The sequence below is a fragment of the Agelaius phoeniceus genome, chromosome 9 (genome assembly GCF_051311805.1).
Source record: "Agelaius phoeniceus isolate bAgePho1 chromosome 9, bAgePho1.hap1, whole genome shotgun sequence".
Classification (NCBI taxonomy): Eukaryota; Metazoa; Chordata; class Aves; order Passeriformes; family Icteridae; genus Agelaius; species Agelaius phoeniceus.
The window spans coordinates 10,320,960-10,331,064 of record NC_135273.1 but is presented as its reverse complement, the minus strand read 5'-3'; the positions used below and the strand labels follow the sequence as shown (position 1 = coordinate 10,331,064).

Below are 10,105 nucleotides of genomic sequence, written 5' to 3'. Positions count from 1 at the left end.
GTTTGGTGCCTCAGGCACTTTTTTCTCCAAGGACCTCTCTAGCTCCCAAGGGCCCTTGCTCACTTTTCTGTGATGCTCCTGGAGCTCCTGCACTGATGTGGTGGCAGCAGCCGGCCGGGCTGGAGCCTCTGTGACTCCATCAGAAGGGGCTCCTGGCCCACAGGGTCTTCATCCAGCCCTGCTCCAGCCCTGCTGCTTTCCCCATCACCACAGTCCTCCAGGGGCTCTTTAAAGGCAAGCAGCACCCAGAATTAAAAGGTTTTGTCCCCCGAACCTCCATGGAGTTAGTTAATGTGTAATTTTACACCTGTAAACAGCAGTGCTGATTTCAAAGGGACCGTCTAAGACTTTTCAAGCATACTTTACAAAGTTTCTACTTTATCCTACTTGTAATTCACTCCTAGCCTGGATCATGGGGACTTGTTGGATTTGAGGACTTCTGCGTCTTAGAAATAATTAAAAACACAATTAAAATACAGAGGAGTTTTTTGTTTGTTCTGGTTTAGTTTTTGTTTTGTTTTGTTTTTGCATAAAAAGGAGAACTATCACCCAGTGCTTTCGTGGCTTCAAACGTCTGATCAGAGCCGCTCAGATGCAACAAAACCAGCCCTGAAACCGAGAAACCAAGTAACTTTGGGTGGGGAACCAAGAACAAGGATGATTTCAGCCGCAAAGCGGAACAACTACAGAAAGCCAAGAAAACAAAAAACAGGGAGTAAAAAAAATGAGAGCGAAAGAACGGACAGTGTTTGCCAATATGACTTTAGCATTTTGTGCAGCTTTTTTTAGCCAGGGTTGCTCTCGGCAAAAGAGCTTTCTCCTGAGCAGCACGAGCCATCTGGAGAAGCCGTCTGCCGCCTTCCAGCCCCAACAACTGTTTAAATTTCTCACAATTTCACTTCCAACCCAGGGTTTTGTTGTTGTTGTTTGTTCAGGGGGCGTGGGTTCTTTATTCATTTTTCCCGCACGCACCTCGCTGCAGGTCCCAGCCGTGCTGGCTCCCGGAGCCGCTCTCGGGCGGCGCGGCCCCTCGGGACCGATGCTCAGCCCCGCACTGCAGGTACCGCCGGGGCGCGGGGCGGGCCGCAACAATGGAGGGCAGCCGGGGGGAGGACGCTGGCGGTGCCGCCGCCCCTCGGCCAAGTTGGAAGCCGTGGAAGGGCGAGGGAAGGCGGCCGAGATTCCAACTTGGCCGAGGGGCGGCCGGGGAAGGGCGGCGGGCGAGACCCCTCGCGCTGCCAGATAGTGATCCTTGGCGGGCGGGCGGGCGCGGGAGGAGGAGCCCAGGTGTCCCTTCCTGCCACATAGTGCGCCGCCCCTTTCCCCGCCCGCTCCCGGTGGTGCTGGCGCTCCCGCCGCCGGGCGCGGGGATGGACTGCAGCACAAAGGCGCGGGCCCGCTGAGGTAACGCTGCCCGGGCTGCGGGCACCGGCACGGAGGCGGCGGGGCAGCGGGGATCTCCCTTCCCGCCCAGCGCGGGGCCGGGGCCGGCCCGGAGCCGCGCTCGGGGAAGGGGGGCGGCGGCGGCCGGAGGCCCCGAGCGCTCCGCGCGTTGCCGCGGCCGCCCCGGGGCTGCGGGGGGAGCGCGGGGCCGCGGCCGGCGGCGGGATGGGGCCGAGCGGGGGCACCGCGGGGCCGAGGGGGGCTTGCCCGCGGCTCTGCGCCAGCTCTCCGCCGGGGGAGATGCTGCAGTGCTGCCGTTCTGCCTCGGCGCTGGGCTGAGGAGGAGGACGGGGCTTTAAATAATTGCGCCTCCGCTCCGAAACTCCGCTAATCAAATAAAACCTTGGGAGTGAGTGTTGTAACTGCGGGCTGTCCTTCCTCCACCGCAAGGCTCCGGGCTCCCTACGCCTCTCGGAAAACTTCTTAAAATCCACATGATTTGGGGTTTTTATAGTGGCGCGCAGCTCCACCTTGGCCGTGGATCGCGGTGCGGAGAGCCCGGGATTGCGCTGCCCGGTGCAGGCTCAGGCATTCCGGTCACGGCAGCGCGGAGCCACCGGCGTGACCGGCATCAGCCCCAGCCGCTCGCTGCTGCGGGCTCGTCGTGGCCACCCGGCCCCCTGCCCTGCTCGCAGCTTGGAATTATCTCCATTCTGTGCCTGTCTTAGGGAGGAGGAAATTCAGGATTGCTGCCTTGAACTTTAGGCTCCAGAAAGGAGGATTTACGATGGGCCTTTTGGGAGTTTGTTCCTCGGTGTTGGTCAGTTTTCATCTCGCATTAAAAAGCTTATTTAAGAATTCAGAGTGGAGTTCTCAGTCAGTGTTCACTGCAGACTTCAGGGCAGGCAGCGTGTGCATGACTGAACCATGGGATTTTGGCAAGGAAGCCTTGGAGTGGCTCTATAAAGAGGGTAGAGCACGCCTCAAAAAGCAACAGCACAGTCGTGGAGGTGGGTTGCCTCTGTTTCTGTCTCAGCATCATTATGTTACAGGCAGGTTGAGCCTGAATCTGCTGGTTTTCATTCACATGTCCTGGACTCGTGTCTGGAGGGTAGTGATGTGATACCAAGTGGAGGGAAAATGTGTAGGCATGTGCCTCATCTGTGTAGTTCCACTATGTGGAGGAGTTTAGTTTAAAAAAAAAAAAAAACAGATAAAATCAATGGCAATGAATATCTGGGCCAAAAAATGAATGGCCAAAGGTTATAAAAGCATGAATGTATGGAATTGCTGAATTGTGTGGGAGAAGTTGCTGCTTAAATGAGCTTTGGTACCAGAGGAATGAAGCTGACATACGTAACCTCAGCCTTTCAAAGAGCGCTTTGGTGTGCCTGGGGCAGCTGTCTCGCTTACCTTCTGGTCCAGTTGCTGATGACTGGAGTGAAGCACAGGTGTGGCAGAAGCATGGCTGTGTGTGATCTGCTGGGAGGGGATGGTGGTGGCTTTTGGGGGGAGTGGTGCAAGACAGGGCAGGTTCTGCATGTGTCTGCTTTGACAGCAGTTCTGCTGTGAAAAACTCCCTTTTGCCTCCCTGCCAGGGTTTGCTGTGTACCAGGGAGTTCTCAGGGCTACACACCCCGTCACTTCAGTGGCCTTGCTGGCTGGAAACTGCGTGTGAACGAACTGTACAAACCTCCTTGGTGGCATCCAGTCCTTGCAGGAAAGAAAGTGTCAGCTCAGGGGACAGCATGAGCTCTTGGGCTGTTATCAGACAAGCTCCTCAATGCTGATTTGAGTAAGAAGTGTGTGTATTTCTCAATGAAACAAAATGATAATTGTGTAACTAATAGAGTATACCAGTTTTAAGTTTAGATGTTGTCATGTTAATGCTTTTAGTGTTAGTTGCATTATTTCTCAGAAGATACTATTACTTGAGTTTCATTTTTGCTGGAAGAATGTGAAGTCCCAGGCAGGAAGGGGTGGGCTGCTTAGGGGTTGAGTGTTTAATGATAGAGGTTAGTGCATGATGATGATGATGATTAAGCACGTCCTTAATTCCTGACCAATAGATGGAGTGCTGCTATGCTTTAGGATATCTGGGGATTTAATGGTCTCTTGGTTAAATCAGTCATTATCCTTGACTCTTGCCTGAGGATTGAGGCAGCTGACATTATTTAAGGGAAAGGTGATTTTAGGGTGGTGCATTCAAGCTGCCATGTACCCCACAATCATGTAACCCAAAGAGAGGGTCCAGGAGCTGCCTCTGACTCCGCAGGCTTTGCAGGGAGGTTGGACTGGAGCGACCTGGGGGAACAGAGCAGTTTCACTGCCTTGGCCAGCAAGGTGTACTGCAGCCCTTGCAGTGCCCCTCTGCTGGTTATGAAATGAGCTGGTGGACAGGGCTGGCTGAGCCCAGCTGGGCTCGGTGTAGCTGTGCTGGAACGGTCCCTGTTGCATGTGATGTTAGAGGTGACATTGCACACAGGGGCCGCCGGCTTTTGTTCAGCTCCACTTGTTAGAGGCCAAATGACCTGGCATTAGACTCTCTTTGCTGTGAAAATCGTGAGAAATTAACATGTAAGAGTGAAAATCGTGAGAAATTAACATGTAAGAGGCGAGAAATGAAAACTGTTTTAAGAAAAGCCGACATTAGTTTGTTTCCCTTTGTAAGGGAATGTTTTACGGATCAAGAACTGAACTGAAAGAAGGCAAAAGGCTGCTGGTTTTTCCCTTGTTAAAATCATCATTGCCAGTTAAAACTGCAGTGTTGTCCTTGCTGTGCTGTGGATGGTGCTGGAATGATAATGCTTAAAAAAAACAATTTTAATTTAGGGGAATAACTTGCTTCACTTTGAGATGGTGCATAAAATTGCCTTTTTGCTAGCGCTTTTTAAACTGGATATGAATTCTAGTTTCTTTTAAAAATGTCCTGTAACTTTAGCAGCCATAGTAACCTCTGGCTATTATTTCCCTTGTAAATCAATTTTGCATTTTCATAGTGCTGCTGTTTCAAAAACCGAGTAGGTCATTGTTTTGGTATTGACTTAGAAGAATGCAATCTATATTTTTTAATGGCATTGCTTCCCCTTACATCACAGGCTTTTCTTCAAGCTATGTTTTGAAATGCCTGTTGCCATATGAGAGATGGTGGTGTGGCTTCTGGTAGGATTCTTGGGGGTTAGTTGTCTTTTGTGTAGTGTTTTTTGGCAGATGAAGATGAATCAAAACTACTTGACCCTTAGGGAACAAGCAGTAACTTACTCATTGTGTGCTAATATTAGTTCTGTTTGCCCACAGAGTCTACTCTGCTTCTATACTAACTCTGAGTCACTTGACATGTGGGAAAACACTTTTGTTTCTTTTCTGTATTCAAGATAACACATGTCATTGTACATCATCACAAATGGGATTTTGAGGTATTTCATTTAAAGATATCCTAGCAAGTACATGGCTTTTTTGCAGATAATTTGTGATCCAGATTATTAATTAAGAGAAACAAATTTTAATTGGTTAGATAAGAAAGTATGTTCAGTTATGGCAAGCTCTGAATCTGGGCTGGTGGCAGAGGGATGGCAGTTCAGAACTGTAGAGTAAACTGGAAAATGTTGGCTACTAAAAACTTGACATTATCTACAGATTCATTGAGAAGTTGGATAGTGGGAGAAGGCTTGAGAGCATCCCACCTCAGTGTGAGGGTGATGGCTCCAGGTGTTGTGTTGCCCCCTGGATCTTTACAGTCTGGTGAATGTGATGTAGGTATCTGTTTATATAGGCCTCTGGGAGCATATTAAACATCGTTTGTGTCTTATGGTGGTAATGTCAATTCCACTCGACAAGGATGCAATCAGCTGTTACAAAGTGCTAATGAGGGAAACATTCTAATAGCCTCATTCATTGTTCTCTCTGTTAGACTGTTGGGGTCTTGGCTAGGAAGAAACTCTTTTCTTGCCTTGTATTGTCTGGCGTGTTAAAATCCAAGTGACATCAAAGCAGGAGGCAGTTTCATGTGAGTCGGCAGGCTGAGGTGAAATCCGTAAATCGCAGGCTGGTGTGAGAGCTGGGGCTTGCTTTGTGGCATTTCACCTTGTGTTTTCTTGACCCACAGCGGCTGACAGCTGGTAAATCCCTTCTCCCCTGTGCAGTTGGAATCTCCTGAAGTTACTCCTGCAGCTGAAGTACGTGGCAGCCCTGAGCAGCACAGAGTTGACAGCAGCTTGCTGCTGTTCCCATTGCTGCCCTTACCTGGTGTTACTGCAGCGCTTCAGCCAGGAGCTGAACTCTGCTGTGTTGGCCAAAGAGGATTCATTGAACTGCTTTGAAAATCTCTGCTTGTTGTCTTCATCTATACCTGTAATAACTGATCTCAAACTTTTTTTTTAAGTATTAATGCTTATATTCAAGTGTAAAATTATACAGGAGTTTCATTGTTTTGCTTCTGTTTGGCTTTTTTTAGTTTTAGAAAACAAAGAATATCCCTGTGCATATTATCCACTGCTATTACACTAAACACAACCTAGGTTAGAGGCCAGGTGGAGCTGCATATTCTGTTTGCAAATGCACAGTAAATGTCAGCCCTGGAAGGACACCTGCATGTGTCCTGTGGTAAATGGAGTGCAAAATAGGAAAGCTTACTTGATGGGTAAAGCTTGCTTAACTATTCAATACAGTCAAAACAAGGAAGGAAAAATATAATTTGAAATATATATTATATCTCCCCCCTACAAATGTAGACCAGCTTTTCTTTTTTTTTTTTTTTTTTTGGACAGCTCTAGAAGTCTTGGCAGAATGCTGTGGGAGCAGCTTGGTACTGAAGTTGTCTGTCTGATTCAAATAAATAGTTTCTAGAGCAATGTAAATTATAAATTGGCTGGGTTCAAAGAGATTGCTGGTATTAATGTAAGTCATTTCATATAATCCAGTATCCCAGTACTGTCTTAACAACCCATATGATGTTTTAGTCTTTATGGATGTATATACAAAAAACCTCTGTATTTATAAAGAGCATCACTAAGGCCACAAAGTCAAGTATTTGAAAGCTGGGTAGTGCTTTCCAAAGAAAATATCCTCAATTTAAAAATTAAATTACAGCATTGGAAAGTACACTTAGGAGCCCTGATGTCAGAAAGAGAGAAGTGTTTTGGCTCAGATGCTTCAGATCTAGCAGACACTTAGCAGAGGCAACCTTCAGCCTAACATGAAAAATTAGGTGAAATTGAAAATAGAATTTTGGGACGGAAACAGTGGACAATACTAGGCAGTGCATCCAGCTCTGTCTAGAACTGAATACAATAACTTGAAAGTACTGACCTCACAAGTACCTCTGTTTTTTCCTGACTCAGATACACAACCATTTTTAGGAGTGTTAATGAATTGCATAACAATTTCTCTAGGCTCCTGGTCAGTGCTAAAACAGGAGTAAAACACAATTTAAGCAAGCTGCCTTTTAATATTATTTAAATTATTGCTACACACCATGCAACATACCATATTTGCTGTGTATCCTAAACCACCAAAACCTAACCTAAATTTTTTTTCTTGGAACATACAGACGTTATACAGTATTTGAAGGCTTGCCCTGTGGAAGGTCAGATCAGATTTTCTCAAATGATTATTTTCAACTGTATTGACTACAGTTCTTTGAAGGTGCTGAGATTTAGGGTGTAAGAACTTGTATATGAAAATAATACCTGGCATGCCTATGCTACATTAGCCTATGCAGCTCTCCTGTTACAGCATTACTGCAATAATAAATTAATACCTAGTTCAATATATATTTCTGTTACTCTGATTAAATTGTGATAGTACCCATAACAAGCCCATCACCCTGTTTCAGATCTTGATTGCAGATGAAGCTTTGCACTAAATACCTGGTTAAGGGATAATTGTCCTCGTAGTGTTCACAGTTAATCTGTACAATTTCTGGCTTTCAATTGCAACTGTCTTTAAATGCCTAAATATGTCTAAACATATAGGCAAAGGCAAAACGCTTCTGGTAACCCAAATGTTTTTGGACCCAGCCATCAAGGCAGAAGGCAAAGATGTTCATGGTCTTTAATTCACCCACTAAATAGAAGCTGTTCCCCCCTGGAGCAAACTGTGTCTTTTCAGGCCAAAGTCTGTGTAACTTTCTTATTCCTAAAGTTACTGAGGTTGTAAAAGCATTTGTGGGTATGTGTTAATTTTTTTTTTCCCCCATTCCCACCAGTGGGCATAATCCTGAATACAAAATGAGATTTCTTACTGATGTGCTGATTGGAATGGGTTGGCTGTGCAGAGCTGTTTGTCTTTGACACGTAGCTGACTTGGCATTCAAAGGACACGTGCGTGTTCTGTGTTAAATGGCTTAAGGACTGGAGTGACACAGTTGGAGAGCTTGGCAGATACCTCTGTGTGTGCATGATTGGGAACAAAAAACTCCATCTTCCAAGACAAACTGTCCAAAGTAGATCTCGCAGTCAAAATTTCATAAATATTTTTATTGCAGAGATTTAATTCTGAGCATCTCAAGAAGAAAAGAGGACTTGTGATGCATGTTTTAATAATGGCTAGTACAATGTTTTGTAAAGCCCAGTATGTCTGTAACCAGCAAAGCCCTCTTTAGCTGTTTGTTTTGTTCTTTATCAACCTGATCAAAATTATGGGTCTGGTATGGAGCAGGAAAAAAAATGCAGAAGAAATTGCAAATACATTGAAATTTATGGTGTTTCAAAATAAATAAATGAACCCAACACAAAAGCAGGACCCAAAGCAAGTGGTCTGGCAGTCAGGTTTCCCCCTCCATTTTTTTACTCTGTTTCAAACTTTGTTTAAATACTTCTGCAGCATGCACAGAGATTGAATACATCTGTGTAGTGCTAGCATGAGAGAGTCTGTGCTCAAAAACAGGTTAGTTCAAAAAAAAGGGGGAAAAAAAAAAAGAAAATCTTGAAATGGATCCAGGTAGCTTCCTAGTTAAAACATATCAAATAACATAAAGTATGTGAACTCAAGACAACTCAGTTTAACTATATAAAACATTCAAGCTGTAAAGCATCAGGAGGTTTTTTTTATAGGTGCCTGGATAATTTGCCCTGAGGTGGCAGGGGAGCAGATTGGGTTGGTTCCCTTTTTACATCAGATGTTTTCCTGTGAGCCAAGAACTTGGGGAGAAACTGAAATACTGCTTCCTCTTTAAAGGGTTGTTGCATATACATTATGCTCTTTGTGTGTGTTTGCTAAAACTTAGATGCTTTTTAAGATCTGTGCCCCTAGTTTTAACATGTCCTAAAACAGCTCCTGGTTAAGGGCTGGGTTTCAAAGACTGCTTAGTTCTTCTCAAGCACCACGCCATTCAAAATGGAAACTTTTGCTGTCTGGTCAGTGGAAAGTGTTCTTTTTCCTTGCCATTCCTAACATGACTATTTTATTGCATGCCAATGCTTCTAATCAAATCAAGTGGCACATAATGTATTGCCTGGTGGGATCCTGTGGCCTTCAAAGTATCTTAAGTCTGAAAGTCTCCAGTTGCCTGGATCAAGGCGCTGTCATTCAAGCAATGGACCCAAAGTGGCCGATGGAGGCTGTTAAGTGTGGTTATTATTTCTTCTGTACCAGAGAGGTGTCATCCAGCAACACTTCAGTCCAGTGCTTTGGGAAATCTTTGCTTACATGTGGAGATTTCCATCTGAGGAGAGATTTGGCAAACCCACAGAAGGGACCTTGGGGTGCAAGGGATGGAGAGCTCTGAATGGGGGCAGGAGATGGGAGCGCTCTGCTCCGCAGGCAGGGCCAGCAGGAGCCCAGGCTCACCCAGTGCTTCCAGGGCCAGCAGCTTCCTCTGCCTGCTCCTTTCCTAGAGCTGCAGGAACAGGCAGCCTAGGCCATGTGTGTCAGCAGAGCAGTGTGTGCATGGTCCCTTTCCAAGGACCTCGAGTGCTTGTCACCGAGCTTGGGTCAGTGAACTGTTTCACAGGAACCCGTGAGACAGACCAAAGTATATTGGTCTTATTGGGACAATACTTGTCTTAGGAGATTCTCTCTCTCTCCACTGGAAAAATGATCAGTTTCCTTGTTGAAAAGGGTTGGAATTCTCCCCTGTATGGGAAAAATATTTAAAAATTAAAACCAAAAACTCCCAGATGTATCGCTTCCTTTCCTATTAATATTAGCTAGTACATTGCATAAAACTAATGTATGTGCAATGTTGATTAAAAAGAATTGGCTAATGGTGAGAGTAAGAATAAAAATTTATTTATAGCCTGGGCTAGCCTTTAACAAGAGAAAATAGCTTGAGGTATAGCATGTAACACTAGTGTCTGGCTACTATCAAACATGCTGCAAATATATAGTAACAGATATTGTGGGCAGTAAATTTATCTTTGTAGTAGAAACCTGATGTTGTTGCTATTCCCAGGGGCTAAGTTGAATTACATTATTACCGAGGCTGAGCTAACAGAGCTTTGCATATAGTATATGTACAGACAAGGCGGTTCTTCACAGAGAGGTGACCTCTGCTGTATTTTGGTTTCAGATTTCACAGGGACCCATTTCAAAGTTTTTAGCTTCAGTCCACACCCTGCTGGTAGCTAGCTATAAAACTCTCTTTGAAGTAAGTAAAAAAAAAAAGTCTGTCCTTTATTACTTTAATAAAGTCAGATAAAGGTCATTTGTTTACTCATTTTGTGATATACACTGCTGCCACTGTTCCTTGTCAATATAAGTGATACTTGAAAGATGGAACTAA

General features: G+C 45.4%; 1 protein-coding gene across 3 annotated transcripts in view; it reads left to right on the top strand.

The window, feature by feature from the left end:
- The first annotated feature begins 1,041 nt into the window (after positions 1-1,041).
- The window catches only part of ADD3 (adducin 3), a 92,268-nt gene continuing 83,204 nt past the window's right edge, over positions 1,042-10,105 (top strand). The window contains exon 1 of one of the 3 annotated variants that reach the window (XM_077182894.1): positions 1,042-1,060. The gene's annotated coding sequence lies outside the window, so the exon portion shown is untranslated. Of the gene's footprint in view, positions 1,061-1,198; positions 1,405-10,105 lie in introns of those variants that run through there. The other 2 variants (XM_054637255.2, XM_077182895.1) reach the window with 2 other exon arrangements.